The sequence below is a fragment of the Artemia franciscana genome, chromosome 17, assembly GCF_032884065.1.
Source record: "Artemia franciscana chromosome 17, ASM3288406v1, whole genome shotgun sequence".
Lineage (NCBI taxonomy): Eukaryota > Metazoa > Arthropoda > Branchiopoda > Anostraca > Artemiidae > Artemia > Artemia franciscana.
This window is the reverse complement of record NC_088879.1, coordinates 17512344-17538536: the sequence shown is the minus strand read 5'-3', so window position 1 is coordinate 17538536 and position 26193 is coordinate 17512344. Positions and strand designations below refer to the sequence as shown.

At 37.6% G+C, this 26193-nt stretch overlaps 1 protein-coding gene across 2 annotated transcripts in view; it reads left to right on the top strand.

Moving 5' to 3' along the window:
* Positions 1–26193, top strand: part of LOC136037941 (plexin-A4-like) — a 317250-nt gene that overhangs the window by 33645 nt on the left and 257412 nt on the right. For both annotated transcript variants that reach the window (XM_065720812.1, XM_065720810.1), the window contains exon 2: positions 22528–22656. The gene's annotated coding sequence lies outside the window, so the exon portion shown is untranslated. The remainder of the gene's footprint in view (positions 1–22527; positions 22657–26193) is intronic.

The following is a 26193-nucleotide window of genomic DNA, read 5'->3' as shown; positions in this document are numbered from 1 at the left end:
TAAATTGTAAGTTTTGTCCCAATTCTTTAAGAATGACCCCTGAATCAGAAAGGCCGTAGAATAAATAGTTGAAATTACTAAAAATACTATAGCATAAAGAGCGAGGTATTTATCTCCTCCTAAATACCTCGCTCTTTATGCTAAAGTATTTTTAGAACCCCTCATATGCGTAATAATCTCTGTTCGTTTTAAGTTTCAATGCTACTCTTTACTTTCAATTGAAAAAACTTTTCCATCTTTATTTCTTCATTGTTTTTTTTATAGTAATTTTAGAAAATCCTGCGCCCTTTTCATTGAATTTCTGTTCCCCCATGACATATTTCTCCAAGGAAAGATCCTCCCACATAGCCCCCTCCCCTCAAACCCACCCCCACAACCAAAAAATCCCCTGAAAACGACTGTATACTTCCCAATAACCATTATTATATGTAAACATTGGTCGAAGTTTGTAACTTGCAGCCCCTCCCCCAGGGACTGTGGGGGAGTAAATCATTCCCAAAGACATAGTTATTATGGTTTTTGACTATGCGGAACAAAACGGCTATCTCAAAATTTTGATCTGTTGACTTTGAAAAAAAAATGAGCGTGGGAGGGGGCCTAGATGCCCTCCAATTTTTTTTCACTTAAAAAGGGCACTAGAACTTTTCATTTCCGTTAAAATGAGCCCTCTTGCGACATTCTAGGACGACTTGGTCGATACGATGACCCCTGGAAAAAAAAAAAAAAAAAAAACAAACAAATAAACACGCACCCGTGATTTGTCTTCTGGCAAAAAATACAAAATTCCACAGTTTTGTAGATAGGAGCTTGAAAACTTTGCTATAGGGTTCTCTGATACGCTGAATGCGATGGTGTGAATTTCGTTAAGATTATGTGACTTTTAGGGGGTGTTTTCCCCTATTTTCTAAAATAAGGCAAATTTTTTCAGGCTCGTAACTTATGATGACAAATACTAAACTTGATGAAACTTATATATTTAAAATCAGCATAAAAATCTGATTCTTTTGATGTATATTTTGGCATCAAAATTTCGGTTTTTAGAGTTTCGTTTACTATTGAGCCGGGTCGCTCCTTACTACAGTTCGTTACCACGAACTGTTTGATTGGTATTAACCAAGTGACATAGCGATCGCAAATTCTGTCGGTCTGTCTGTTCCGGTTTTGCTACTTTAGGCACTTCCAGACAAGCTAGGACGATGAAGTTTGGCAGGCGTATCAGGGATCGGACCAGCTTAAGTTAGAAATAGTCGTTTTCTCCTGATCTGATCACCTGGGGGGAGTGGGAGGGGCCCGTTAATTCGGAAAGTTTAGAAAAAATGAAGCATTTTTAACTTACGAACGGGTGGTGGGATCTTAATGAAATTTGATGTTTGGAAGGATATCGTGTCTCAGAGCTCTTATTTTAAATCCCGACTGGATCCGGTGACATTGGGGGAATTGAGGGGGGAACCTAAAGTCTTGGGAAACGCTTAGAGTGGAGGGATCAGGATGAAACTTGGTGGGAAAAATAATCATAAGTCCTAGATACGTGATTGACACAACCGGAACGGATCCGCTCTCTTCGGGGGAGTTGTGGGGAGGAGGGTTGATTCTGAAAAATTTTAAAAAATGAGGTACTTTTAACTTACGAATGAGTGATCGGATCTTAATGAAATTTGAGGTTTAGAAGGATATCGTGTCTCAAAGCTCTTATTTTAATTCCCAACCGGACCCGGTGACATTGGGGGGATTCGGGGGGGACCTGTAATCTTGGAAAACGCTTAGAGTGGAGGTATCGGGATGAAACTTGATGGGAAAATAATCATAAGTCCTAGGTACGTGATTGACATAACCGGGACGGATCCGCTCTCTCTGGGGGAGTCCGGAGGAGGGATAATTATGAAAAATTGGAAAAATGAGGTATTTTAACTCACGAAGGAGTGATCGGATCTTAATGAAATTTGATGTTTGGAAGGATATCATGTCTCAGAGCTCTTATTTTAAATCCCGACCGGATCCGGTGAAGGGGAAGTTGGGGGAAGGCAGAACCTTAAATCTTGGAAACGCTTAGAGTGGAGGGATCGGGATGAAACTTAGTGGAAAAAATAAGCACAAGTCCTAGACACGGAATTGACATAACCGGAACGGATCTGCTCTCTGTCGGGGATTTGAGGGGAGGGTTAGTTAAAAAAATTAGATGAAATGAGGTATTTTTAACTTACGAAAGAGTAATCGTCTCTTAATGAAATTTCATATTTAGAAGGACCTCGAAACTTTATCTCTTATTTTGAATCCCGATCGGATCCAGTGTCATTAGGGGGGGGGGGCGGAAATCTTGGAAAACGCTTAAAAAGGAGAGATCAGGATGAAACTTGGTGGAAATAATAAGCACAAGTCCAAGACAGGTGACTAACATAACCGGACTGGATCTGCTCTCTTCGGTGGAGTTGGGGGGGGGGGGTAATTCGAAAACATTAGAAAAATGAGGTATTTGTAACTTACGAACGGGTAGTCAGATCTTAATGAAATTTGATATCTAGAAGGATCTTGTGCTCTAGAACTCTCATTTTAAATCCCGACCAGATCCGGTGACATTGAAGGGAGTCGGTGACATTGAAGGGAGTTGGAAGGGGAAACCGGAATTCTTGGAAAACGTGAAAATCGAGATATCTTACGAATGGGTGATCGGATCATAATGAAACTTGATATATTGAAGGATCTTATGTCTCATATGCTACATTTTCATTCCGAATTGGATCCGGGCATATAGAGGGTTGGAGGGGGGAAACAGAAATCTTGGAAACAGGAAATCTTGAAAAACGCTTAGAGTGGAGAGATCAGGATGAAACTTGATGGAAAGAATAAGCATAAGTTATAGATACGAGATTGGCATAATTGTTACGGATCCGCTCTCTTTGGGGGAGTTGGGGGGGGGGCGTTAATTCGGAAAAATTAGAAAAATTAAGGTACTTTAACTTAAGAACGGGTGACCGGATCTTAATGAAATATGATATTTAGAAGGAAATCATGTCTCAGAGCTCTTATTTTAAATCCCGACCAGATCCGGTGAATTAGGGGGATGGGGTGGGGCTAGAGGGGGAAACCGGAAATCTTGGAAAACGCTTAGAGTGAAGAGATTGGGATGAAACTTGATGGGTAGAATGAGCAAATGTCTTAGATATGTGATTGAAATAACCGGACCGGATCCACTCTCTCTGGGAGAGTTAGGGGGGAATCCAGTGCTTTGGCGAGTTCGGTGCTCGAACTCAAGACCAGATCTGTTGACAGTGGGGTGAGTTGGAAGAGGAAACCGGAAATCTTGGAAAACGCTTATAAATGTCCTAGATGCGTGATTGACTTTACCGGACTGGATTCGCTCTCTTTGGGGGAGTTAGGAGGTGGGGTTCAGTGCTTTGGCGAGTTTGGTGCTTCTGGACGTGCTAGACGATGAAAATTGGCAGGCGTGTCAGGGAGCTGCACAAATTGACTTGATAAAGTCGTTTTCCCCGATTCGACCATCTGGGGGGTGGAAGGGAGAGGAAAAATTAGAAAAATTGAATTATTTTTAACTTACGAGTGGGTGGTTGGATCTTAATGAATTTTGATGTTTAGAAGGACCTCCTGACTCAGAGCTCTTACTTTAAATCCCGACCGGCACTAAGCCTCTGATTTTCCTTTTAAAGCAATCTATTGATTCTTAGAATTTTGCTAGAGCTCATACCATATGAGCTATTGGCTCTTCCGACCTCATCACAAGTGCCATATGAGCTCTTAGCTCTTGTTTTTCATTCTTGAGTACCTTCGTACTTTTAGGTTTTCATGCTTTTCACATATCGGTTCATTCATTTACAAAAGACTGACACCTTGATAGGCGCCGACAGTGAAGACTTTGCCATCATTTTGTATCTGAGGTTTTTTTTATCCATCTTCCGAATTTTATTATCGAAATTTGCTTTGCGTTTTTTTATCCCTGAGTACCTTCGCACTTATAGCTTTTCATTCTTTTCACATATTAGTTCAGTGATTCACAACTTAAAACCTATACATATTTAAAACGTGAAAGCAGACTTGACAGACACCAACGGTGAAGTAAGACTCCATCATTTGATAGCTGAGATTTTCGTCCATCCATTTCCCCAATCGTATTTTAGAAATTTGCTTTGCATTTCTTAGATTGAAAAACACGCTGTAAAGATTTGAGAAATATGCAAAAATATAGAATTTTTCTTTTTTCTATGAAAGTGTACATCATTTTTCAAGAAAAAGTCTAATTAATACCATACTATCGAACTGAATGAATGTATAGGGAGTTGATGAATACAATTACATAAGTATGTACAGTCAACCCTCGATAATTTGACACTCAATAAATTGAATCTCTCGATAATTAGAACTTTTTTCGCAGTCCCTTGAAAAACACCTGATAAATTCAAAAGAAACACCTCGATAATTCGAATTTGTAACAAGGATATTTTACAATGATTGTTTTCTTAAAAGATAGAGAACAAGGCTTCAAAGTATAGCATACATATATATTTTTTCAAAATTGATATACAAATCTATTGATTGTTAATAAATCACGAAAATCTATTGATTTTCGTGATGAGATTTTGATCAAGCTGAACACTAGCTGTTAAACCTTATGGTCTTAACTGCCTACCAGAAGCTTCCTCTTTAGAATATAAAGCTCTCAAAAATACTAATCAAACAAAAATACGATTTTTTTCTTCTTTTGTCCGAAGAACGATCTTTACAATAACAAGGAGAGGACAAAATCTCAAAATGAAGAAAACAAACGGGACAATGGCCAGTAGAAGAAAAATAATAGATATAACCACGTGGATATTTGCCTCTATAAAGTCGTTTCAATGTTCTTATTGAAGTAACTATATATACTTGGTGTAGGAAAAGAAAATAGTAATGGCTGCAGACTTTTGCAATTTTGTCGGTATAATAATCTAGTTATAACCAGTACGGTGTTTAGTCATAAAATGACCCATAAGTTAACATGGTATTCTCGTGATAGTAAGTCAGCAAGTCTTACTGACTATGTTATAGTAAACCGAAGACTGGCAGGATCAATGCAAGATATTAGGGTACATAGGAGCGCTGTTATTAATGTTAAAAGTAAAGATCACCATCTATTAGTGTCTAGGGTTAGCTCGAAGCTGACATTTCGGAAGAGTAACTAGCTCCTGGGAAGTTATGATGTTGGTTGACTCCAGGGTGAGAATTTGAGAGAAACTTTCCAGGAACTGTTGAATAATAAACTTGAGAGTTTTAAATTAGACAATGTGGAAGATAGTTGGAATTATTTCAGAAAAACAATTTGTGAAGTTGCTGATGTTGTCTTAGGGAAGAAATTTAGAACTGCAGCTAGGATTATTAGTGGAAAAGCTTTATGTTTAATAGGGAGGAGAAGAGGCATGTACAAGAATTATTTGAGTGATAGATCATATGAAAAGAAAAGGAATGTAAAAAAAGCAGCGTAAGCATCGAAATATGAACTAAAGAGGTGTGAATTGGAGACCACGGATAAAATTGCCGAGGATCTAGTAGATGCAGCTAGACGGCGTAATAGTAAAATATTGTACTGGCATGTTAATTAAATTAAAAAAACATGTTCTTTTTTAACTGTAAGTAAGGAGCGACATTAAAACTTAAAAGGGATAGAAATTATTCGTATTTTAAAGGGGTTGTCCCCTCGTCAACGCCCCGCTCTTTACGCTAAAGTTAGAGTCGTTCTCACATCTCTACTTTTTATGGCACTTGGTATTTACCAAGTGACATAGCGATCGCAAATTTTGTCGGTCTGTCCCGGTTTTGCTAGTTTGGGCACTTCCAGATAAGCCGGGACGATGAAATTTGGCTGGCGTATCAGGGACCAGACCAGATTAAATTAGAAATAGTCGTTCCCCGATTTGACCACCTGGGAGAATAGAGGGGGGACGGCTAATTCGGAAAAATTAGAAAAAATGAAGTATTTTTTACTTACGAATGGTCTCAGAGCTCTTAATTTAAATCTTGAGGGGATCTGGTGACATTGGAGGGGGAAGCCTGAATTCTTGGAAAACGCTGAGAGTGGAGGGATCGGGATGAAACTTAGTGGGAAAAATAAGCACAAGTCCTAGATACGTGATTTACATAACCAGACCGGATTGACTCTCTTTGGGGGAGTTTAGGGGGAGGGATTAATTCGGAAAAATTTGAAAAACTGATGTATTTGTAACTTACGAACGGGGGATCAGATCTTAATGAAATTCGATATAATTTCAATCCTTAGAAGGATTTTGTGCTTCAGAGCTCTTAATTTAAATCTCGAACAGATCCAGTGACATGGGAGGGGAGTTGGAGGGGAAACCGGAAATCTTGGAAAACGCTTAGAGTGGAGAGATTGGGTTGGAACTTGGTGGGTTGAATAAACAAATGTTGTAAATACGTTATTCACGTAACCGGACTGGATCTGCTCTCTTTGGGGGAGTTAGGGGGGTCCAGTGCTTTGGAGAGTTCGGTGCTTCTGGACCTGCTAGGACGATGAAAATTGGTAAGCGTGCCAGGGATTTGCACAAATCTACTTGATGAAGTCGTTTAATCCGATTCAAACATATGGGACGCTGAATGGAGAGAAAAAATTAGAAAAAATGAGGTATTTTTAACTTACCATTGAGTGACCGGTTCTTAATGAATTTGATATTTAGAAGGACCTTGTCTCTCAGAGCTTTTATTTTAAATCCCAACCGGCATTAAGCCTCTGATTTTCCTTTTAAATCAATCTGTTTATTCTTAGAATTTTGCTAGAGCTCTTTCCATATGAGCTCTTGGTTCTTCCGACCTAGTCACAAGTGCCATATGAACTCTTAGCTCTTGTTAAAACAATAAAAACGTCAGCGTAAAGAGTGAGGCGTTGAGGAGGAGACAACCCCTTCCATATTTTGAATAATTTCCGTTCGTTTTAAGTTTTAATGTCGCTCCTTACTTGCAGTGAAGAAAACTTGGTTTTTTATTTAGTTTTTGAACGTTTTTGAATTAATAAATGTTTTGATCTTGGCTCACCGCACATGAATAATTAAAATGAAATTTGTATTTTTTTTTTTGCTCTCATAGTTTCGGATGATTTGATAAAAAAAGGGATGGAGAGGAGGCCTATCCTCCCATTTTCGGGTACTTAAAAAGGCACCTAGAACTTTTAATTTTTTAACGTAGCTTACGAATTAACATAAGTAACGAACTTCTACATTTGTAATGAAGGTGTATGAGTGGGTTCACCCCTAGTCAATATCTCGCTTTTTATACTAAAGTTTGAATTTTTCGCAACTCTTTAAGAATGATCCCTGAATCGTAAAGGCCATAGAATAAATAGTTGAAATTACTAAAAATACTGTAGCGTAAATAGCGAAATATTGTTGAGGAGACGAACCCCCTTAGATACGTAATAATTTCTGTTCGTTTTTGGTTTTAATGCTGCTCCTTAATTCGAGCTGATAAAAAACTTTTTTATTTTGTCTTTTTTTTTAGTAATGCTAGAAAATCCTACAGCCTCTTTGTGGAAATTTTCTTCCTTCATGGTAAATTACTCCTTGGAAAGATCCTCCCACGTAATCTCTTGCCCCCAACCCCCCTCCCTCAACGCGAAAAAGCCCCCTGAAAACGTCTGTACACTTCCCAATAACCATTACTATATATAATTAAATAAAAAAACAAGTTTTTGTAACGGAAAGTAAGGAGCGACATTGAAACTTAAAACGAACAGAAATTACTCCGTATATGAAAGGGGCTTTTCCTCCTCAATGCCTCGCTCTTTACGCTAAAGTTTGACCCTTAATGAACTTAATGACCCTTTAAACAGTAAGAAACTTTAGCGTAAAGAGCGGGGCGTTGAGGAGGTAAAGCCCCTTTCATACACGGAGTAATTTCTGTTCGTTTTAAGTTTTAATGTCGCTCCTTACTTTCCGTTACAAGAACTTGTTTTTTTTTTTATTTAATTTCTGGACGTTTTTGAATTAATGCATGTTTTGATCTTGGCTCTCCGCACATAAATAATTAAAACGAAAGAAGCGAAGGAAGAGGCCTAGTTGCCCTCCAAGTTTTTGATTCCTTAAAAAAGCAACTAGAACTTTTAATTTTTTACAAACGTTTTCGTTGGTAAAAAATATACGTAACTTACGAATTAACTTACGTAACGAACTTCTGTATTCGTATGTTTTTATTGCGTATATGAGGGGGTTCAACGCTCGTCGATACCTTGCTCTTTACACTAAAGCTTAGATTGTGTCCCAATTCCTTAAGAATAACCTCTGAATCACAAAGTCCGTAGAATAAATAGTTGAAATTACTAAAAATACTTTAGCGTAAAGATTGAGGTATAACGAGGAGGTAAACCCCTCATATGCGTAATAATTTTTGTTCGTTTTAAGTTTTAATGCTGCTCCTTACTTTCAGCAGAAAAAACTTTTCATATTTATTTTTCATTGTTTTTTCAAATAAAGCTAGAAAATCCTGCGCCCCCTTCATTGAAATTCTCTTCTTCCATGAGAAGTCTCCATGGAAATATCCTCCCACGTACCCTCCCCCCTCAACTCTCCCCCCTAAACAAAAAAATCCCCCTGAAAACGTCTGTACACTTCCCAGTAACCATTACTATATGTAAACACAGGTCAAAGTTTTCAACTTGCAGCCCCTCCCACGGGGACTGCGGGGGGGGGAGGGTAAGTCGTCCCTGAAGACATAGTTATTAGGTTTTTCGACTATGGTGAATAAAATGGTTATCTCAGAATTTTGATCTGGTGACTTTGGGGAAAAAATGAGCGTGGGAGGGGTCCTAGGCGCCCTCCAATTTTTTTGGTCACTTAAAAAGGGAACTAGAACTTTTAATTTCCGTTAGAATGAGCACTCTCGCAAGATTCTAGGACCACTCAGTCGATACGATGACCCCTGGAAAAAAAAAAAAAAAAAAAAAAAAAAACAAATAAACACGCATCCGTGATCTGTCTTCTGGCAAAAAATGCGAAATTCCACATTTTTGTAGATAGGAGCTTGAAACTTCTAGAATAAGGTTCTCTGATACGCTGAATCTGATGGTGTAAGTCTCGTTAAGATTGTATGACTTTTAGGGGGTGTTTCCCCCTATTTTCTAAAATGAGGCAAATTTTCTCAGGCTCGTAACTTTTGATGGGTATAACTGATCTTGATGAAACTTGTATATTTAAAATCAGCATTAAAATGCGATTCTTTTGATGCAATTATTGGTATCAAAATTCCTTTTTTTAGAGTTTCGGTTTCTATTGAGCCGGGTCGCTCCTTACTACAGTTCGTTACCACGAACTGTTTGAACAATGGTCAAAGTTTGTAACTTGCAGCCCCTCCCCTGGGGACTGTGGGGGATTTAGTCGTCCCGAAAGAATCAATTATTAGGTTTTTTGACTATGCTGAAAAAAATGGTTGTCTCAAAATTTTGATCCGGTAATTTTGGTGGAAAATGAGCATGCTATAGGGCCGAGGTACACTAAAATTTTTTTGGTCACTTAAAAAGGGCATTATAAATTTTAATTTCCGTTAGAATGAGCCCTCTCACAAGATTCTAGGACCACTGGGTTGATACGATCACCCCTGAAAAAAAAGACGCATCCATGATCTGTCTTCTGGCAAAAAAAGGCTTTTCCTCCTCAGCCTCCTTTGCCTGTCTTCTGGCGAAAAGGGGCTTTTCCTCCTCAACGCCCCGCTCTTTACGCTAAAGTTTCTTGCTATTTTAAAAATAGAGTTAAGAGAAAGAGTCAAATTTTAGCGTTAAGAGCGAGGCGTTGAGGAGGAAAAGCCCTTTTCATATACGGAATAATTTATGTTCGTTTTAAGTTTTAATGTTGCTCCTTACTTTCATTTAAAAAAACTTGTTTTTTTTTATTTAATTAAAGATAGGAATTGGGCTACAATTAGTAATAAGGAAAGAGTTGCGGAGAGATGGGCAGTACATTTTGAGAATGTGCTTAAACCAAGATAAAGTTTTAGGAAAAGATATAGAGGAAACTGAAAAAGTTCGTGAAACCGTGGATGTGAAGGAAGATTTGTTTTTCGAGGAATAATTAGTGACCGTTCTAAAAGGATTAAAAAGTAATAAGGCTGCAGGTGTTGACAGTGTGGTAAATGAGTTGATTAAATATGGTGGCTCTGAGGTTAGAAATAGGTGACTGAAAACTAGGAATATGATTTTTGAAAAAAGGGTTAGTACCATACGATTTTAGGTAAACCTTAATTAAATCACTGCATAAGAAAGGTGATAAGAGTCAGTGTGGTAATTATCGAGGCGTTAGTGTGGTCTCTGTAGGTAGCAAATTACTTAGTAATATGATGCTTTTTAGACTGAGATGCTGTAGACAAAGGTGTAAGAGAAGAACAGTGCAGTTTTAGAAAAGGTAGAATATTTGTTGACCAAATTTTCATTCTTATGTTAATAATTGAGAAGTGCATAAGTTAAACACCTTTGACCCTCAGTCTTATATATTATGAGCAAGTGTATGATTCTGGTGACAGAAGAGATTTAACAAAGGTCTTATCCTTGTGTTGTATACCAGACAAATACACTAAAGTGATTAGTATTATATACGAGAATAACACTGATGCGGTTAAGGGAGGAAATGAGGTTAACAGCTGGTTTTGTATTAAATCAGGAGTTAAGCAGGGTTGTGTTCTATCCCCCTTGAAATGGGCCATTTTTATTGACTTTGTCTCAAGGAGCACAGATAAGGCAATGGGAGACCGGGGAGGAAAAACTCTTCCGGACTTATATTATGCTAATGATTTGAGCATCCTAGATGAAAGTGTGTGCAAAATGAATGAATTTTTAGAGGTTTTGCGAGTTTAGCGTCCTAGGAAAGGTTTGAAAACTAATGTTAATAAGACTGAGTTACTAAGGCTAGGAATAAGTAAAGATGAAAAGGTGACGTCGGATAACGAAAAGATTGATCAGGTTTGCAGCCTCGCTTGCCTTGGTAGTATTATTAGTAAAGATGGTGTGAGCAGTGAAGATGTTAAAAGTAGAGTAGCCAAGGCTCAGGGTAATTTTTCATAGTTAAAAAAAAGTTTGGAAGAATAGGAAGATACGTCTGCAAACCAAGATTTGAATATTGGAAGCTACAGTGATGACAGTGGTCAAATATGGCTCTGAAGCAATGGCGCTCTTGATGTTTTCCAGAGAAATTGCCTACGGATTGTTCTGAGTAACCGACTGACCGACCGCATTTCAAACAGTAGGCTTAAAAATCTGATTCAATCTCGCTTTCTAAGGCTATAATGAAAAAAAGGTTGAGATGGCTAGGTTACGTTCTGCGGATGAAAGATGACAGATTGCCGACGGTTGTCCTTTTCAGCTAATCGTCTAGTGCTAAACGGAAAGCAGGCCGTCCTCGTCTGAGGTGGGAGGATGTCGTAAAGAAAGATTTAAAGAAAATGGTAACTTCCTGGGATGGTGTAAAGAAGGAGGCTTTGAATAGATTGGGACGGAGGAGGAGCGTGGGTAGCTGTGTTGGCCTCAGGCGGCTTGGTGCTGCGGTGAGTTGTTAGTAGTATTAGTAGTTATAAGGCCTGGAAAAAATGACAGTTCCTCCACCCTGCATAACTGCTTCAAATACAGTGAGTTTGCTAAGGAAGCAGAAAACCCCGCAAGATTATCTGAGTCACGAGATTTTACGGGAGTCACAAGATCTGCCTTTGAGGATTTTGTTCCCAACTACGATGAAGTCGCTGTCCATGGTGCTTCAAGCGAGGCCGAATTGTGGGCTTCTCAAGATGAGAATAAGGAGAATAAAAAAGAATAGTCACCTACTCTAATCACATTAAGCGAAGCAAAATTATCCATCAACACCTTACGTTCCTACGCTCTCAGAACAGAAACAAGTGATAATTTCTTTACAGCTCTCATAGCATTGAAAATGCGATGGAAATCGCTTTATAAAAATAATTGTAGATTTCTTTGCAAAATTACTTTTCCGCTTGCATGGTCTTGTACATAGGATTACTCCTTATACATAAGTAATTAAGAAGTTAAATTAAAAAGTTTACATGTATATATGTACATATATGGGTTGCGTATTTTCAATATAGCACTTGTTTATTTGAAATTTTTCATTGTTTCTTGTTGATTATTTGAACTCTTGTTATTTTAAGCATCTCAGTAATTTGAACATATCCTCTGGTCTCTTGAGTTTCAAATTATCGAGAGTCGACTGTAATTGCTTCGGCGTCAGTTAGAACCTTATGCTTGTCACACAACTCCAGTTTTCAGAGGAAACATAAAATCTTAAGTCTATAAATTGAATGTTTCTATTTCAAACCAAAACTAGAAATATCTTCATTTCCGGCTGCGGAATACCTTTAATTAAAGCATTAAACAACAGTGAACATAAAATTTGTTACGGCTTCCATGAATTCGCTGTTTATGCGGAGAATAAAAACTAGAACGGGGTACTAATATGACGGTTCGGAACAAAATGGGACAGTTTGCTGCACGTTTTGTCTCAACAAGGAACTCTTTCCTTTTTTCTTTTAATTGTTACACTCCTTTCTTCAAGTAAAAATTCGAAAGAAACAAGTGATGGTCCTTGCTGTCATTTCAAGGTTGTTATATGGCATGAAGACGTCCACGTCCGGTTCGTTTTAGCTTTGTTTTATTACCCTGGGAAGAAATCTTATGCCTCCAGTGATGGCCCTTGCTGTCATTTCAAGGTTGTTATGTGGCGAGAGGACGTCCACGTCCGGTTTGTGTTAGCTTTAATTGACTTCCCTGGAAATAAATCTTATGCCATCAGTGATGACCCTTGCAGTCATTTCAAGGTTGTTATATAGCGAGAGGACGTCGATGTCCATTTCATGTTAGCTTTAGTTGACTTCCTTGGGAAGAAATCTTATGCCCCCAGTGATGGCTTTTGCTGTCATTCCAAGGTTGTTATGTGGCAAGAGGATGTTGACATACGGTTCGTGTTAGCTTTAGTTGACTTCCCTGCGAAGAAATCTTATGCCCCCAGTGATGGCCCTTACTGCCGTTCCAAGGTTGTTACGTGGCAAGAGGATGTTGACATCTGGTTTGTGTTAGCTTTAGTTGTCTGGAATATGTACGGAAGAGTATTTTTTGTTAAGTTACCTAGTCATGGGGCTGACTTACACTCCTTACTTATGGAAACAGTCACATGGGAATGAGACTTCCCTGGGAAGAAATATTATGACTCCATGGTTTGGGCTAGTTTGTACGTGTTTGATGCTTTTAAAGAATATTGCCTCGTCGTTTATATTCACCTTTTTATGAGTTTTGCCTTTTGGGATTTTTATTTTATCCAGGGGTGATCGTATTGGACGAATGGTCGTCGAATGTTATGAGGGGGCATGAAGTGAAATCGCCTTTGCTAAGTCACAAAAGATAATATGAGCAGAAAAAGAAAACTGAAGGAACGAAACTCAGTGATGATAAGAATGTGGTTACATAATAATTACCTAAGGGTTTTGGAGACAACATCCTCACTATAAGCTAAGAGACTTGGTGAAATTGACGAATGAACCAGTATTTGAAAAAAAAAATTCATTTTGAGTCTGTCAAACAGTTCGTGGGAGCGAACTGTAAGCAAGGAGCGGCCCGGCTCGATAGTAATCTAAACTCAGAAAACGGAACCAATAAATGTGTCAAAAGAATTGGATTCTTATGCTGGTTTCAAATAGGTTATATTAAACTTAGTTTGTACCCATCAAAGGCTACAAGCTGGAGAAATTTGCCTAAATTTTGAAAAAAGAGGTAAGCATCCCCAGAAAATCAATCTTAATGAAAATCTCACCATCATATTCAGCGTATAAGAGGACTCTACTGTAGGGGTTTCAAACTCCTATCTGCAAAAATGTGGAATTTTAATTTTTTTCCCTGAAGAAAGATCACGGATGCCTGTTTGGTTCTTGTTTTTTTTTTTTTTTTTTTTTTGTCTTTTTTCCCAGAAGTGATCGTATCGACCGAGTGGGCCTAAAACGTTGGCAGAGGGTTCATTCAAAATGGAATGAAAAGTTACAGCGTCCTTATTAATTGACCAAAAAATTGAGGGCAACTAGGCCCCCTTCTACGCCACTTTTTTCCCAAAATTGTACGATAAAAATTTTGGGATTGCCATTTTGTTCAACATAGTTGAAAGACCCAATAACAATGTCTTTGGTGAAAACATGACCCCCAACTGTCTCTGGGGGGAGGTCTTTAAGTTATAAAATCTGCCCTTTGTATACGGAGCCTGTAGTATTTGTTATTGGGAAGTATGCATACATTTTTTTTTGTATTTGGCTAGGGGATTTTGCACGAGGGGAATATTTTATGAAGAGGGAAGTTTCCAGGGGTTGGGCTTTTCAGCGGAAATTTTATACTGGGGGTATTTACCAGAATTCCTATACGAAATATCTTTTTATATCTTGCTTTCTCTTTACCTTCTTAGTTTTACGCATGGAGATGTTAAGGTTAATTGTACGGGCTAATTTTTCGCCAGTACATTTGTGCAGAGAATATTTCCGTCGGTAGGGGGATTTTTTCCGTGGATGTGGAGCCGGATATCCTGGCATTATTTAAAAAAACGATCTGAAATTAAATAAAAAAAAGCAAGTTTTTTCCACTGAAATTAAGCAGCAACATTAAAACTTAAAAAGAACAGAAATTATTACGTATATGACGGGGGGGGGGTGCCCCTCCTCTATACCTCGCTCTTTACACTGAAGAAACTTTATCCCAATTCTTTAAAGATGGCTCCTGAAACACAAAGGTCGTTTAATTAGAACAATAAGTAACTTTTTTTAAAGTTCCGAAAAACTTTAGCGTGAAGAGCGAGGTGTTGAAGAGGGGCAGCCCCCCTCATATGCGTAACAATTTCTGTTCGTTTTAAGTTTTAATATTATTTCTTACTTTCAGTTAAAAAAATTGTTTTTTTTTATTTAATAATACAAAGGCTCCACAATAAAAATATGCGGCGGCTCAAAAAAGAATATTCTGATAGATGTCTATGTGCAAAGACTTGTGTCCGATTATCCATGGAAATATGTGTGCGAGTCTCTCAGAGATCAGTCTGACCAAGTCCGCTTTCACAGTTTTTGAGGTTTTGTAGTCCAAGCATTTTGTGTATTCCTAGGTCATATACTCCAAAATTAAGGGTCAGTTAAAAAGTATCTGTTATATATTACTTAATATTTTTGATTCCTTCAATACTAAGATGAGCAATACATATATTTAGTATTCTTTTAGGGGCAATGTATATATATATATATATATATATATATATATATATATATATATATATATATATATATATATATATATATATATATATATATATAATTGAACTATTAACTATTTATTAACAAAGTAACTGAAGTATCAACTCAGCTTTTCATGACAAAACAGTAACAGTTGGGACCAACACATAAAAAGAAAAAGAAAAAAGGAACACACTCAGGAATAAAAGGAACAAATACATAAGAATATAGATGCAAATTGAGGTTGCAGCATAATTGTCACCGTCATCATTCTTTACTTGATAAAAAAATAAAACAAGTTATTTTTAGCTCTTTTTTTTTACTAAGAACTAACATTAAAACATATTACGAACAGAAATGATTCTGTATATAATAGGATTGCCTCCCTCTTTAATACCCTGCTCTTTATGCTGATGCTTTTAGCACCTTTAAAAAAGCTTTCAATTCTAGTTAAACGGCCAATGTGTTTCAGGAGCCTTTCTTAAACAATTGGGACAAACAGTCAAATATTAGCGTAAAAAGCAAGGTATTGAGGAGGGGAAAACCGCTTGAGACACGGAATAATTTCTCTTGGTTTTGTGTTTTAATGTTGCTTCTTACTATCCGTTAACTTTTGTATTTGATTTCTGATTATTTTTCAAATAATGCCGTTTAATCTGGCTTACCCTCCATGGAAAAATCTCCCCCTCCCTGAAGGGAAAATTCTCCGTAGAAATTTTCTCCCTCCCCATGGAATTACCTTCAGAAAGCTCCGTCCTTACTGAAAATTCCCTTCCCCCCTCCTGTAATATTTCTTGCGGACGATTCAGCCTGAAAAAAATATCCTTAGTATATTTTCATTTGAAAAATACTTTAATTTCTAATCGTTTTTTTGATCACTCTAGAAATCTCACCATCCGTCTAAATCTTTCTCAGAAATCCAAACACTCTGAAAATAGCCCCCGGTTGATTCCCTCGGAACACGCAAAATTGAGTTGGCCAAGAGAAAGTAAGATAAATTAAAAAGAATTTTGCATAGAAATTCTGTTAAATCCCCGCATTATAAAGTTTCCCCTGGGAAGCTCACTCCCTGAAAATTTACCTCCCCACGGAATTTTATCCCCATGGAAACCCACCCCAAGTACAAAATGCCACCTTCCCGAAAAATGTATACTTCCCAATAACAGATACTATACGCTAACGATGGACAAATTTCAAAACTTACAGGCCTCTCCCCACGGCCTGTGGGGGGTCATGCTACCTGTAAAGATGTAGTTATTGGATCTTTCAGCTATGCTTAACAAAATGTCTGTCTCAAAATTTTGATTGCATAACTTTGGGGGTAAAAGAGGCGTGGGAGGGGGACTAGTTACCCTCCAATCTTTTGGGTCACTTAGAAAGGGCACTAGAACTTTTAATTTTCGTTCGAATGTACACTCTCCCGATCTTCTAGGACTATTATTTTAGTCGATCACCCTGGGAAAAAACAACAAATAAACACTCATTCATGATCTTTCTTCTGGTTAAAAAAAAAAAATCCATATTTTTGTAGATAGGAGCTTGAAACCTCTACAGTTGAGGTTTCACTGAATCTGTCAATATGATTTTCATTAAGATGCATTGACCTTTGGGGGTGTTTCCCCCCTTTTTGGGAAATCTGGCAAATTTTCTCAGGCTCGTAACTTTTGATGGGTAGCAAAACTTGACGATTCTTATATATTTGGAATCAGCCTAATAAGCTGATTTTTTTGATGTATCTCTTGATATGAAAATTCCGTTTTTTAGAGTTTCGGTTACTATTGAGCCGAGTCGCTCTTTACTTACAGTTTATTACTACGAACTGTTTTATTCCAGCCAAGAAAAGCCGAACATTTTTTTTCTTCATAGGAAAAAACCTTTGTTGATTTATTTTATTGATAAATATGTTAATAAAGAGCGTGACTGAAATATCAACTTTACTTTTCATGACATGTCAATAAAAACGTACATTTTCTCGCTGAGACTTGTGATTGTTTTCTTTTAAAATTATGAGTTGCTTCTTTGTTTTCTTATATGCGACAATTTTGAAGTTTTCTTGATGCTTCATTTATTTCAAATTTTATTATAAGACCGATGAAGCCAGACAGAAGCTTGATTCGAAGTAATTTAATTTTTTGTAATGTTCTGGCCCCCTCTTATCCATTGTGTTTCGGTAAAATATGTTTCCTGGTTTTGCTGCTTTAATCCTCTTTTATCTAATGATTACAGATTTATACATTTTTTAAATGTATAGATTTTATGGATATGTAGAGATTTACAGATTACAGATTTTTTTTTCTTTTCGATTATAGATTTAAAAGAAAATGTTCAACGAACAATTAAGAACAAATTAAAAACTTAAAATGAGGAAGAATTAATAAAATGTCTACTTGAAAGCAACATAAATTACTATGAATAAAGAACTGGAACCAAAGGAACAGAAATTAACCGTAATGTACCCGAAATTAATGAAATGAACCGTAAACAATGGTGACCAATTTAAAAGGAATAGAAACTAGATACGCATTTCCTGGGCAACGTTATGTGTTGCCAGAGCAACATTTTTGCCTTGTTCATTGTTAAGTTTTTCTACAGGCTTGCTTAGGAGGTCAGATTAGAAGAAAAATTGAAAATGGCTTGTCAGAGTCCAGTTAAATGTTAATCTAACCATGCTAGGCATAAAAAAGAATTTTATCTCGGGGAACAAGGGGGGGGGGGGTAAATTTGCTGGTAATCCTTAAAACAGGTTAGTATGTGAATGGTCTTGATAATCGAAGGTCACTGTCCCTGTCTACCTGTCTGATCCATAAAATCAACAGACGTTTTCAAACAGATTTTTGGTCAGACTCAGTTTTAATATCATGTGTCTAAACCAGAAATGCCATATAGAATTGAATACTGTCCAGATATTTACTGGCCAAAAATCCTGAGGTGTGAAAAAACACTGAAGATGTTAAACAATAATAATATACATTCTTAATCAACGGTACTATATTATATTAAATAAAAAAATCAACTGAAAGGAAGGAGCAATATCAAAACTTAGAACGAACAGAAATTATTACATATATGAAGGGGTCTGCCCTCTCCTTAATACCTCGCTCTTTACGCTAAAGTTTTTTTTATGACATTAAAAAAAACTTATTATTTTAATTAAACGGCCTGTGCGTTTTAGGAGTCGTTCTTAAGGAGTTGGCAAAAAAAGTCAAACTTTAGTGTGAAGAGCGAGGCATTGAGGAGAGAGCAGTCCTCGTGTAGGCAATAATTTCTGTTCGTTTTAAGTTTTGATGTTGTTCCTTACTTTTGGCTGAAAAAACTTCTTTTTTTATTGAGTCTCTGGTCTTTTTAAATAATGCTGGGAAATCTGGATCCCCCTTCACGGAAAATTCCTTCTCCCCATGGAAAATCCCTCCATGGAAAGTTATTCCTACGTAAAATACCTGTTTGGACTCTAATCAAGAGTTTGGACTCTTGATTAGTGTTAAAGTGACCAACGTGTGAGTAAGTAAAACATACACATATGCCAGAGGCATGGGGTCCATTTCTAAAGAAAACCGGTCCTGTTTTTGGTCATACTAGACTCTTTGGTTTTATGAGAAGAGCTACTGCAGCTGAAGGATACAAGTTAGGCCGATTTCTTTCAAAAACAAAAAAATCATCGTTGTATTAAGCAACCACCTTAGGCCACAACAAAAGACCAACACAACTGTGCCCACTTCCCTCCATTTGCTCTGTCCAAAATTTCATCGTTTTTTCCTTCCTATGAAGTTTCCTCTTGTTTTAGATGTTTCCATATGGCTCCCCTGTTTGAGGATGTCCTGCCAAAATTACGTTTCTGGCGATCCGTTATTATCATTCAACTATAAAATGTGACCTAACCATCTTAACCTTTCTGTTAGTTGAGCCTTAGAAAGCAGGATTCAACTATATTTTTTGTAATGATTGTTGTCTAAAATTTTTTCATGCTAACAAATCCTTAAAATAGGACTTCCACAAGGTCCCTAACTTCTCGAAAAGTCCCTTACACTGGAGAAGGTTCCTGAAAGTCCCTAAAACCGCTCTAAAGTCCAAAGAAGACCCTGTTTGTAAGATTAAGCCATGTCAATACTTCACCGAAAAAGTCTTTTCAGTGTGTTGGTGACCTATAGTCTCTTTAAAACTGCAGAATAATTTCAAGGATGGAGCGTCCAAGTCATCTATGATGTCGGTAAGCTGTTGAAAGCACATAGATGCTTCTGCAAACAAAAAGAAAAAGAAAAGAAAGAAAAAAAAGTGATTTTGAAATGTCGTGGTCTTGTGATGATTTGCTGGTCATTAATCGAAGTAGTTAATAGTGTATTTTTCCCGTATTGTTCCTTCATAGTTGAAAATCAAGAAGAAAGAAAAAAGAAACCTAGAGAAGATCATAAGGAAAGCCAAGAAGTCGAATCATCTTGATATTGACCTGTATCTTTCGAGAAGAAGATGATGCTACAGACAATCGTTGCTGACCGTCCTGGTTTCAGATTTTGGAGATATTAGTGTGAATAGCGAGTACGATGTTAATTGTGTCATCCCTATTGGTCCCTTTTTCAGTTTCAGAAAGGCTCCCGAAGACAAGGTCGTATCCAGGGAGGGGGTTCGGGGGTTTGGATTACACATGGAATTTCCCTATTGTTCTACTTGTTTTGTGTTTTTTTGTGGTCTGCATCCCCCCGAAATGTTTGTCTGACTCGTAAAAACGTAACAAAAACGGATGTAAACACATTTTTATGCGTTTTTCGAGGTTTTTTGTGTACCCCTCTCCCTGCAAAAGTCTTGGATACGGCCTGCCTAAAGGTCCCCTTTTCTGCCAAAAGTCCCTATTTTTGACTCTTTGAACTTGTGGAAGCCCTGTTAAAACTACCCTTACTTATCTCTGAAATACGGCTTCCAATATCCTATTCATAGCGCTAGGACTAACATTCCGGTTCCTCAACTGCATTTTCATTTCAACTGCGAGAACCAGCCTGCACATTTGACATTCATATTTTACGCCTTCACTGCATTCACCGTCCCTAACATAGCTTAAGTTCACAAAAAATTGGGGTGGGTGAGGGACATGACGTATTTTTCAAAACCTATGGGGCCAAATTTACAAATATGGGGTAAAAAAATGCTTTTTCAGTGAATCCCCTCCCCTTAAAATGTATTTCTCAAAATCAAGGGGAGTAGGGGGCATATTACAGGACTTTCACGTAGATTTTCTTTACCGTGTATATTTTGACAAAAATGCATGTCCCCTGGAAAATCCTGCAGACTAATCTACATTTACTTGAAAATTAAATTGCTCTTTTTTGCCCTGACCAAATCCGAAGTTTAAGCCTAGATCTGATCCTTGTTGTCTGATGCCATCCTTTCGATAGATGTGGATAAGTTCGTATATAAAATATTTATGGGATAATGTATATTAATTAAGATGTAACAAATCAGGTCAATTTGTGTACATCAAAGCAGCCTGTGTATAAGCTGAATCAGAGCCAGTTCTTGGAATTCCTCATTGTAGAAAAAAAATTGTCTGATGATGCTGAACATTAACTCATCCAATTTGCTGATAATTGCAGAATTAATATTGTAAGACCAACTCTCGTATTTATCGCTTCAAGGCTCTCTTTGTCAATACTTGAAAATATTCTTCGACATTGGATGCACAAAATACTGTCATCAAGCTTACATAATGACTTCAGTAAATGTCAAATCTTTGCATTAAATTTGTACCTTTTGACATGAATGAATATGTCCTACGGTTAAACCGTGTTTCATATTGAACCAAGGGGTTTTGTATTGCTTGTTCCTGGTATACATGATCGTGTATCTGAAGTTTTACCTTTGAAGTGTCCTAATATGTTCTTACTCTCCATGTGCCTCTGAACCTTTCTGCTTCTATTCTGCCTCTGTGGCCAGGGCTGTGATTTTTTTGGGGGGGGGATACAAAAAAGCTTTAAAACGCATCAGAAATTTGTTTATAACATCAAATCATTTTCTCCGACATTGGATGCACAAAATACTGTCATCAAGCTTACAAAATGACTTCAGTAAATGTTAAATCTTAGCATTTAATTTGTACCTTTTGACATGAATAAAAGCGTCCTGCGGTGAAATCGGGTTTCATATTGAACCAATGGTTTTGCATTGCTTGTTGCTGGTGTAAGTGATCTTGTATCCACAGTTTTACCTTTGAAGTGTCCTAATATATTCTGACTCTCCGTGTGCCTCTGAACGTGTCTGTTTCAATTCTGCCCCTGTGGCCAGGTTCGTCTCCAGGATTTTTTGTTTGGGGGGGAGTGCAAAAACATTAAAAACGCATCAGAAATTTGTTTATATTCATTTTGTTACGTTTTTTACGAGTCGGACAAATATTTTGGGGGTAAAAACCCCTACCCCCTTGGATACGGCCTTGTCTGTGGCTTCCTGCCTTTGGTGTATGTCAAGCTACCTAGTGTTCAATTCCTTGCTCTGAATTATATGGTATGAGGAAGAATAGCATTTCGGCGGTTTTGTCATTGAGAGACGATATGCTTGTCCTTAAAGTGACTTGAGCCTTTTACTGCTGTTGACTTAGATGAAGCAAAATTGCATTATGTTGATATTGTGCTAGTTCATGCTCCAGGTCTAAATAACGTAGTTAAAGTATGATTTATCTTCGTTTTTATCGAATGATTGACGTCTTAAACTTATTAATGTTACAACTGATGTTATTACTGTTGCTTACTGTCTAAGATTTTTATTCAGTTTAATATTTTTCATTCCATGTTTTGTAGTTCTTTGGTTTTGGGTGCTAGAGTAATGCTTTTAATAACGCCGTGGCCTTAATATTGACCCACTTGCTTCGCACACTCCGAACACTTAGGGATTCCATCAGAATGTAGTGAATTGCGTACTCTTTACGCTAAGTTTTTATTGTTTTAAAAAGTAGAGTTGTGACAAAGAGTCATACTTTAGCGTAAAGAGCGGGGCGTTGAGGAAGGGACAGGCCCTTTCGTATATAGAATAATTTATATTTGTTCTAATGTTGCTCCTTACTTTCAGTCAAAACAACTTGTTTTTTTTTATTTAGCCAAAAAAGGGATTAAAATAAAACTATTCTTTTTAGCTTCTTTTTTTCGGGAAAGAATTTGGCAAGTTCCTAAACCATTTCACTCCCCATTCATCTTTTATGCAGGTGTGATAATGGCGTACATACAGCAGGTATGACATTGTTTGTATTGCTTTGATAATTGCAATTGTCGGCCTGAAAACAATATTCAAAGATTAATTTGTCTTTTCATTTATTTTCAGAAGCGCTCAAGCTGATTCCCAATTGGATTGGCGAAACGAGCTTTTTTGTCAAGGAGAGATCTTGTTTTGCCGAATAGTTATGGTTGTCCCATTGGTAATTAATGAAATCCGTCATAACTGAATGGACATGTAAGTAGTCGACCGAGAATAGCAATTAAGCAGTTCGTTTTATCTATTCATCTGAGGAGACTCGTTGGCATATACTTTTTCGGGGTGGGGAGATAGAAGAGGACAGGGTGAGTTTAACCTGGTAAAAAATTACATTGCGTGGAAATATATAACAAATGTAAAACAGGACAAAAAATTCCTCTTGGACTACGAGCCAGAAGGCTTCCAACCCGCGTATATGCGTGTCTCCTAGCCACATTTGTATCTAAATGAATCCATTAAAACCACTATTTCGTTACGCAGACTTATTCATTCCCAATGTTGGGATGTTTTCGGAAGAGGTTCGATGGCTCGTTGAACTATCAACACTAGAGCCTAAAGGAAGAAAAACAGTTTATTATCTATAGCCTACTCCTTCCTCATAATTAACGGCTTTAATATTGCTTAGAAGGTGTATTTTAAGGCTTTGAAGATTGGATAGAATATATGTCTGTCTTTGTGAAAAAAATCCTTTATTTTGGTTTGAGTCTGCTTTCCTCGGATTTTAAATCTTGGAAATAAAATCTTAATACTTTTATGTGTTATTTTAACCTATATTAAGATCTCTTTTCAAACTTGAGAACCTTACAAACCCCCTAAAACCCCATAAAATCCAGAAATACCATCGTCTCATACGTGCTCAAGACACCTTCCTTATGACTTTATACTAAGCTGTTAAAGTAAAGAAGTGCATTTGTCTATATTGCAAACGGTACTAGATATATCAACCTCCTTTCAAATGAGCGCTTAACATCTCTTTATGATGTACCAGTGCCTCAGTAGTGGCGACGAGAAAAACACTAGAAAAAAGGCACCTCATTGTTTCCAATGCGAAAAAGCGATTTTCCTTTTTGCTCAAGATTGGGGGCTGTAATTCTCCTTTAAAGGGTTTCAGTATCATATTTGTTATTGCTACCAGGTCCTTATCCAGGATTTTTTCTGGGTGTGTTTGTGTTTTAAACATGTTTTTTTTCAATGGGAGGGGTTAAACAAAAAAGCTCAAAAAACGCATAAAAAATTTGTTTATATTATAATACGTTTTTACGACCCAGACAAACATTTTGAGGTGGGGTTCAACCCCCCTCCCCCTGGACAAGGCCTTGTTTGCTACCCTAAGGATTAACATGGTATCTGAACAGCGCTTCCTTTGTAGCATGTGGGTCAGCTTGAAATGGCGATCTTTCCTCATTTGACTTTTTTTGACTTTTTTTTTCTCAAAATGCTAGCTTAAATTTCTGGTTGGGTACTCCTGTATTATTTAGGACCCACTCGAATGGGCTCCCATAAGCTGAATTTTAGGGGGGGGGGCTTACCTGGTCTATTCGACACTTCCAATGCTGTATAGTAGAAATCGTAAAACCAAAATATAAAAATATAAGGCAGTGTCAGTCATCCAGGGGAGAGGGTAACGCCCCCTGCACCCCCTTATGGGTGCCCATTTACACTCGAGAAGTGAAGTGAAGTTAAACCTAATGAAATACACCAAAATATGATAAAAATACAATACTTTAGTTTATATAATAATATAATTTGGGTTGTATATATACACATTAGGGGTATGGGGGTAAAGTAACTTAACCTAAACTAACCTTCCCGCCCCGCTAATATGCAAATATATAGCCCAAATCATAAAGTCCAATGCATCCTGTCACCCGTCCTTGTGGCTAGGAAACCCGTTTTCATAGATCGTAGACTCAGCAAACTTCTCGAGTGCTGTTCTGAATACAAGAATACCTTTGGCTGCAATGGACTGGAGTTTGTTCTTTGCTAGGCTGCCCTGCACCTGACGCCGCAACCATGATTCTAATTCTTCAATAAAACACCCATTTTAGCACCACTGGAACCCAAGCCTCTAATCGAACAATATTTGTTATCAGCTACCCGAAGGGTTAACATGGTATCTGAACGAAGTTTATCTTGTTGTATGCGAGTGATGAACCAGAAACCATTCTGATGCAAAATAAAATAATTATATATTTAATAAATTAAATATTTTCTTAAAAAGACTCATGGAAAGGTTACCGTACAACAAAACTTGACGACAAAAGAATGGGCGGTGGAAATCTTATGACTTTAGGCACGGAATAGTCGTTATGATTTTAACCGGTTTTTGCCCTTTTTTTTATGGCACTTGGTATTAACCAAGTGACATATAACAATCGCCAATTCTGTCGGTCTGTCTGTCTGTCGGTCCCGGTTTTGCTACTTTAGGCACTTCCAGGTAAGCTAGGACGATGAAATTTGGCAGGCGTATCAGGGACGAGACCAGCTTAAATTAGAAATAGTCGTTTTCCCGATTTGACCATCTGGGGGGGGGGAGTTGGGGTCCTGTTAATTCGGAAAAATTTCCTTTTCCCAATTTAACCATCTTGGGGGGTGGGGGAGTGGGGGGCCGGTAAATTCTGAAAAATTAGAAAAAATGAAGTATTTTTAACTTATGAATGGGTGATGGGATCTTAATGAAATTTGATGTTTGGAATGATGTTGTGTCTCAGAACTCTTATTTTAAATCCCGACCGGATCTGATGACATTGGGAGGAGTTGGAGGGGGGAACCTAAAATCTTGGAAAACACTTAGAGTGGAGGGATCGGGATGAAACTTGATAGAAAAAATAAGCACAAGTCTCAGATACATGATTGACATAATCGGAACGGATCCACTCTCTTTTGGGTAGTTGGTGGGGGGAGGGTAATTCTGAAAAATTAGAAAAAATGAGGTATTTTTAACTTATGAACGGGTGGTCGGATCTCAATGAAATTTGATGTTTAGAAGGATATCGTGTCTTAGAGCTCTTATTTTAAATCCCACCGGATCTGGTGACATTGGGGGGGGGAGTTGGGAGGGGCAAACCTAAAACTTGGAAAACACTTAGAGTGGAGGGATCGGGATGAAACTTGGTGGGAAAAATAAACACAAGTGCTAGATACATGATTGACATAAATGGAACGGATCCGCTCTCTTTGGGATAGTTGGGGGGGGGGGAGTATTTCTGAAAAATTAGAAAAACGAGGTATTTTTAACTTACGAACAGGTGATCGGATATCAATGAAATTTGATATTTAGAAGCATATCGTGGCTCAGAGCTCGTATTTTAAACCTGACCAGATCTGGTGATATTGGGGGGGGGAGTTGGGAGGGGGAAACCTAAAATTTGAAAAACACTTCGAGTGGAGGGATCGGGATGAAACTTGGTGGAAAAAATAATCACGAGTCCTAGATACATGATTGACATAACCGGAACTTACGAACGGATTATCGGATTTCAATGAAATTTGATATTTAGAAGGATATCGTGTCTCAAAGCTCTTATTTTAAATCCTGACTGGATCTGGTGACGTTGGGGGAAGTTTGGGGTGGGGGAACCTAAAATCATGGAAAACGCTTAGATTGGAGGGATCGGGATGAAACTAGGTGGGAAAAATAAGCAGAAGTCTTACATACGTGATTTACATAATTGGAACGGATCCGATCTATTGGGGGGGGGGGTTAATTCTAAAAAATAAGAAAAAATGACGTAT